Here is a 7,500-nt window from a genome sequence, read left to right as displayed (position 1 = left end):
AGAGTCTTTGTCGGTTTTTTTCCAGGTTGAATTGCTAGCGGTGAGGAAGCGGGAGAGAGATCTCAGGGATACTTTCATTCCTATCACACGTGCTTTCCAGAATTGCGGGTGTTTGGTGTAGCGCCGCGTGATTGATGGCTGGCAGGCGGGCGGCTGGCATCACCGCCCCGACACAACACCTGTCTCCCGCAGTAATTACCACTAATTAATCTTCGCACTTCCTGAGGGTAAATTCCTCCTGCATCCTCGTTGTTACGCGGAGACTGATGCTTCCAGCGGATACCCAGTACGACGATTTTTCTCTTGCTGAGGAAAGAACGGCAAAGCCCTCGGTAGCTGAAAGGCACGCTGATCACTTAACATCGAACAAAGGCACAGCAGGAGGGGCAAGGCACTAGCAGCAGCAGAGACAAGACAAGCAGCAGGGGGATGCAGTAGCGGCGGCACGAGTGGCGGAGAGTTGGTGTCGAAGGCTCTCCTGCCGCCCCTCACCCGCCGCGCTGAGGGACACGCTCCTCCTCCAGGGCGCCGTCAACTTCCGCAGGAGGGACTTGGAACACGTCGCAGGGAAGCAGGATTCCGGAAGCTCGTTTGTCTCGGATGGAGCCGCGAGGAAGGGCGGCCGTGTGAGTGTGGCCCACAGACACAATCGTCACAAACCAATGCCAGCGCAGGCCGTGGCGCCGCTCTCGGGACACTGTGGTTAACTTTCAACAACCGACTTAAAAAATGTGTTAAGAGGACTGCAGCGCTAAACTTCATGTAAACACCAACATTAACTCAAAACTCGAAACGCATCTAGACTGGCGGTCGGCGAGGCTCTGGCGGCGGCGGTCGTTTGATGTGCGGGGCGAGTGCGGTGATTGGGCGAAGCAGCGCGGGAGGCGGAGCCAGGCCGCAGCGCCCCCTCTTCACGCGGGGGTCTTTAAACATACACACAATCACGGAGCGAGGCGAGCCGCGTCAGTGTCGTATGCCTGTCAAGAGAAACACGCGATTACACGCCTTCTTCCAGCTTGAATTACAGCTGAAGCAAGCAAACCGTCGCGAGCACGTCTGGCGCGGAGGTGGCCGTGAGCCCAAATGATATACAGCACATATCTACTTTACAGTGGGTGCCGCGCCGCCCCGTTGGCCGGCCGCTGGAGCGGAATGCGCTTTTCATCCTAAAGAGGGCACGAGGCATTGTGGGAGGGCCACCTGGACCCAGGCACTGAGGGCACCAGGGCATCAGATTCGACATGCCAATTTGATCCTTGACAAGCCTCTTCGTAGGGCGCAGAGTCCGGTGTAGGCAGCAGAGCGGGGCAGGTGGGGGCGGGGCAGCCGGGGGCGGAGCGGCGAGCGGGCCGGCGCGTGGGGGACGTCCTCGCCCCCTCCCCCCCACACCCACTTTATTCAAATGAAGATCGACAGCTGGAAATCTTCATCGGTACAAGTTGTGTCGAGGTGACGAGGACCACCCACGTCCCGCCCTCCCGGGGTGGGCAGGTGACCCGGTAATGGGCGTGACGGGCGGGCAGGGGGCCGCCCCAACCCTCGCCTCCCCGCGCTAACAATGCCCGCCCGCCACCTCTCCCTCGACCCGGCACACCCGTCCATATCCAGTTTATCCTCGTGGACCCGACATACCCAGCCTGGCCCAAAGAAAGCCAAAACTCCTATGATTCCCGATCAGAGTCGACATAATGAGGTGAAGCGGTGGACCGTCGGGCTGTGCAGCGCTGCCTCGTGGCCCACCTCGCCTCGATTCAATGTGCAGCAACTGTACCCTGGCCAACAGACCCTCGCCCACTGACCACACCGCCCTATCCCGCAGCGGCTGGGTCAATGCCGCTCACCTCACAAAGACAACAATGTGTTCTAAATATAGCAATAGTATCAATATATCTCATATAGCAAAATGCTGAAGCCAGCACTATGGAGTTCACCAAAGACAACAAATCGAATACAACACAATGGCGATCAATTAAGAGATGAACAACTCTGGGACGCCACACAACACACCGGCATGACGCGCTGAGTTTCGGTCACTCACGAGGCTTTGAGCATCTGACAAGATCAAAATAACACGAAAGAACGTCACTGACAGACGCGAGGTGCTTCTGACTGTCAGCAAGGCGTTATCTGGCCACTCGCTGACCAACAGTTTTTTTTTTCTCTCTTCAGTTTCCGCAACCCAAACACCGCGCCACCAGTCGTCCCTGAGTACTGGAAGGGGGAGGTAGTGTACAGCATCTCCTCCGGTCTGTGTGAGGCTGAATGGACGTGACTGTGACCTCTGTGTGTGTTGCTTGATGACAGAGCGATTATTCTATTACTCTGCTTTATCGACAAGATCTTTTCGAACATAAAATGCTTAGAAAAATATACATCATGCTTAAACAATAGAAAATAATATATATATATATATATATATATATATATATATATATCACCATAATATCATCACCATTAAAATCAGAGAGAGAGAGAGAGAGAGAGAGAGAGAGAGAGAGAGAGAGAGAGAGAGAGAGAGAGAGAGAGAGAGAGAGAGAGAGTAGGGGAAATGTTAAAAGTATTCATGTACCTGCAAAAGTCACCAATTTCTTTATACAAGATTGCCTGCCACCACACAAATGAATGGATGCAAACATCACACGACGGAGCGTAAAGAATAAAAGTTTGGCACGTCAATAAAGAATAAATCTCGGCACACGGGGAAAATTATTATGACTTGATGCTAATGGAATAAAGAATATAAACAAATAAACACAAAATAAAGAAAAAATCATGGAGGGAAAATATTATGTGTGTGTGTGTGTGTGTGTGTGTGTGTGTGTGTGTGTGTGTGTGTGTGTGTGTGTGTGTGTGTGTGTGTAAATATATAATGACAAAAAAGAAGGAGGTGGTAGAGTGAGGTATAGTACACACACACACACACACACACACACACACACACACACACACACACACACACACACACACACACACACACACACACTCATCGTTCACACTCACAACCACGAGACGAAGATGACAGCCAAGAAATCTGTGCGTCCGGGACACCCCTCACCTTCACCCTCATCCTTCCTCTCTCACCCTCCTTCCTTCCCTCCCCTCCTTCCCTCCCTCACCCCTCACCTCACTGCTCATCATTCATTCTTCTCTCCTTATTCACCACTCACCATCCCTCACTCTCCGCTGCTTATCCCTTCTTCTCTCCTCCTTCCTCCCGTCCCTCCTCTCCTCTCCCAACACCTGTCCCTCCCCTCCCCACCCTCTCTGTCTCCTCCATCACCACCACCATCACTGCCGCCTCGATATCGACATTATTATTCTTTTTAAAACTTGTATCTCGTGCATTTATATCAGGAAGTACAGTTTTTGCATGCGTTAGTTGGTAATGATTGAAATAGAATGACGGAAAGGTATAAGGGTAACCAAGATACGATATTTCCTAAAAATAACAAATACAAGTCCAGGAACATAGTTAACGTCATCTTTACATTCACAGCCATCTTTCACTCACAGATACACTCCGAGCAGCTACTCTTTCATTCTGTTTGTGTTCACATGATGAAGAGTCATCATAATCATTGTCATGGTAATAAGGACGCTGATGATTATCTAAATATTTATATTCCTCTGAGTGAACAAAGCAGAGACGCTGTGGAAATAATTACCTTATAGATTATAATCAAACACACACACACACACACACACACACACACACACACACACTATATATATATATATATATATATATATATATATATATATATATATATATATATATATATATATATATATATATATATATATATCTTTTATTTCCTCATGTGATAAATACGAGTCAGTTCAGGTAAATTATCCTGATAAACCGCAATTTTCCTTCATCATTCCAGGAGTGTGTGGCATTTCCGATCGCAGTGGAATAAATCCGATTTTGGAATTGCAAGTCAATAACGAAACTACAAATAATAAGTTTTTTTTCATGGAATAGTATGTTATTTAGAGCGAAACAAGAAAATCTGTGGAATTACGCATGATCTTTCCCACTCATCTCACTCTTTTTTCTTCGTTTTGTTTAATCTCATATCGTATCCTCATAACCAACCAATAAACAAGACGTTAATGAAAGCAACTAGGAAACATCGTCATCCAGCTTCGTACACTGCGGCGGATAAGGCAGGGAAGAGCACCTCTCAAGTGTGTATAATCTGAATATTCATGTCATTTATTGCTCTCTTACTCTCATGTGTTCTAGTGACTTAAAATTAGCACTACCTTGATTTTATTGGACATTCTCCCTTCTCAGTTTCCTACATACCTTAGTTTAGATTGAATAACAACATAAAAAAGCAAGAAAACAAGATACAAAAAACCACCAGGCCTACATACAAATGGCAGTTGCTGTATAAGACATTCCGGCTAATGTCCACCTATCATCCCCATCTGTAAGTGTGGCATACCTAAACAAGCTAGTGAGGGCAACAGATCTGCTACAGTTTGTTTTTCCTTCGGTCCTCTGTGATGACGGGACAGAGAGGCCACGGACAGGGCGGGACACAGAGCAGAGGGCACGTGGGTAGCTGAGGCCCTAACATGCGGAGGCGAGAGCAAAAGAGGACACAGGGGCAAGTGTGGGAAGGGAGAATCTATGCAAATGAGTAATGTCAGGAGCTGAGAGGTAATATACGCAAGAATATAAATTAAAGACCAGTAAGGATATGCTAACAATGCGTTGACATGTCGAGCATTCATAGACATAGTGAGGAGGAGAGGCAATACAGGGAGGAGACAGACGAATATAAGAGAGCAGCATAAATATAATCCAGAAAGTGAGGGAGCTTGAGGTGACGGGGTGGGGCATGGGGGTGATGGGACTGAGCAGCGGGGATATGAAGAGGAGGGTTGAGGGGTGAGGAGGCGGCCAGCAAACAATGGAAGGTGTGTTTGGTGCCGCTATAACTAAGGCCCATTAGTGTCTCCGTCTCGCAGTCCAGCCAGCGCTCACCGGGTGTTCAGTGAAGCCCTGTGGCCGCCACATAACTCCAGCCTCAGCCCAGCCCAGGGGAGGGAGGGGAAGGCAAGGGAAGGACTACGACTGAGGAAAATCGAAAAGGAGAAGGACAGGAATAAGAAACATAAGGGAAGCTGTGGACACGAGCGGGTGAATGAAGCTTGCAGTGAACTGCGTACTCTGGCCAGACCATGAAAGGGAATGTGAGGAATGGTGAGTAGTGGTGGGCGTGAGGCAAGGTGGAGTAAAGCAAAACAGGAATGTACCAGAAGGGTGAGAAGGCAAACACATTCTAATAGGAATTAAAATGAATGGTAAGATAATGAAAAGAGAATGGAAAAAAAAATGATGGCTAAAACGGCAAGAGTGAGACAAGATTGAACTTATTAAACGTTTCCTTTTCTCTTCTTTTTCCTATTCGTACACATGTAAGTGCCTGCGTACGTAGCATGCCCACCACCATACACATGCTCGCGCGCGCGTGTACACACACACACACACACACACACAAGCCCGCGTGCACGCGAGCACATCATTGCATTAAAAGCAAACAAGCAAGTAAACACACATATCTAATTAAGCAAATAACTTAACAAATTTATGATGGACACACGGAGAACCATAAATAAAAAGAAGGAAAAAAGAACAAAAGGCAAAAATAAATGCTCGACAAGGCGAATGAGATGAGACAGGACAAGAAGCCTTCCACAGCTCAGTACTTACCATCGCACTGAAGTCTCCGCGATCATCGCCTTGGTCACAAAAGCCTTAGGTGGCTTTCATAAGTTTCCTGTAACAGACACATAAAAGCTGCAAGAATGGTAAGTAAATGCATACAACAATACTGCAAGAAGTAAAGCACAGGATAACAATAACAAACTTCAGGACTAATCAATCTAAAATACCTAACACAGAAGGCAGTTTGTGGAGCAGTGAACTGAACACATCTGTTTAGAGATGATTTGTTGTGTGGGTTGTATTAGCAATGAACATTATCAGAACTAGTGTTTATCACTAAGGCGGAGGATGGCTGGGGCGGCGAACAATGGTATGTGGGAGGAGTATGTGGGAAGAGAAAGTTATTTTTTATTTTTATTATCGATCTGTTAATTGACTAAATAACTTTTAGATATTACGTCTGGACGCTGACAGTGAAGTATTCTTAAATCTGCGAAGGTGGTGGAGGCGAGATGGTAATCGTGCTGCAGTGGTGGAGGAGGAGGAGAACTTGGCTAATATGCAATGCAGTGGAGGAAAAGAGGGAGTGATAAAGTAACGCGAGAGTGGCCCATGGGGGGAGGAGGAGATGAAGGGAAGGGAGGGGAGGGAGCGGAGGCTGGGGAGTAGCTGCAGGTGGTCGCAACTCATCACCCACGCACTGGCTACTCCTCCTCCCCTCCCTCCACCCTCCCCACCTCCCCCGTCACCCAATTAACACAGCCAACAAGTAATTGGTTGAGCACTGACCGGGCCACCGCGTTACGCCGCTCACTCATGCCACTCCACCACCACTCCACACACACACTCCCTACCACTACACCACACCATTACCACCCCACCACAACTACTATACCACTCCACCACATCACTACTATACCACTCCACCACATCTCCACCATTAACTCCACCACTTACCACTCTACCTTCCCACCAGTACTACCCACCACTCCGCCATTCACAACAACTCCATTACTATACCACTCCTACTTCACCACTACACCACCACCACAATACCACTACTTGATCTTTATTAATATTTTCATCTATTTCTATCCTCCCGTCGTTCTCTTTTTTCGTTTATTTGCTTCCTTCTATCCGTATGTTTATCTATTCGTTTATCTTTCTGTACGTATATATGTCTGATTTTCCGTCAAAGTGTATGTCTGCTTGTATATTTACTGTGTACATGTATGTGTGTATATTTAACCTTCTATTTGTCTGCCTGTCCGTTAGTTTACCTGTTTCTTTATCGATTTGTATGCTTATATAATCTCTCTCTCTCTCTCTCTCTCTCTCTCTCTCTCTCTCTCTCTCTCTCTCTTTCTCAATCACTGCCTACGTACATTTGTTTGTCTTTATTCATCCCATCACATCAAATTGTTTACTTCCACTGCAGCTCGGCCCTGTGTGAGGCTATTCCCCTTTGCAGCATTGCCTCACCGCCTCCTTTACCTTGCATTAACCGACTCTTGGGGCACACATTATAGCGGGTGGCAGCCGAACACTCAGGGAGAATGTGCGCGCAGAATTATACATGAAAGCAATGAAAGTATGTGGGAAATTTGAGGTGTTTGGTGTAAAGGAGATGTAATATGTGTGTAAGAGTGTAAGTGTGTAAGTGTGTGTGTGTGTGTGTGTGTGTGTGTGTGTGTGTGTGTGTGTGTGTGTGTGTGTGTGTGTGTGTGTGTGTGTGTGTGTGAATAATGTGTATGGTGCAATTTACAGGGAAAGGTGTGAGTGTAGCAGCAGCATTTTTAGTTTTATGTGATGTGGGA

The 7,500-nt window shown here is 47.3% G+C and overlaps 1 protein-coding gene across 1 annotated transcript in view; it reads right to left on the bottom strand.

Moving 5' to 3' along the window:
* Positions 1–808, bottom strand: part of LOC123514732 (protein gooseberry-neuro-like) — a 112,401-nt gene extending 111,593 nt beyond the window's left edge. Inside the window, exon 1 of the mRNA XM_045272815.1 lies at positions 1–808. This exon is cut by the window's left edge and continues 603 nt beyond it. The gene's annotated coding sequence lies outside the window, so the exon portion shown is untranslated.
* Positions 809–7,500: the final 6,692 nt, after the last annotated feature.

The sequence above is a fragment of the Portunus trituberculatus genome, chromosome 38, assembly GCF_017591435.1.
Source record: "Portunus trituberculatus isolate SZX2019 chromosome 38, ASM1759143v1, whole genome shotgun sequence".
In the NCBI taxonomy this organism is placed as follows: domain Eukaryota; kingdom Metazoa; phylum Arthropoda; class Malacostraca; order Decapoda; family Portunidae; genus Portunus; species Portunus trituberculatus.
This window is presented reverse-complemented; position numbering and strand designations above follow the sequence as displayed.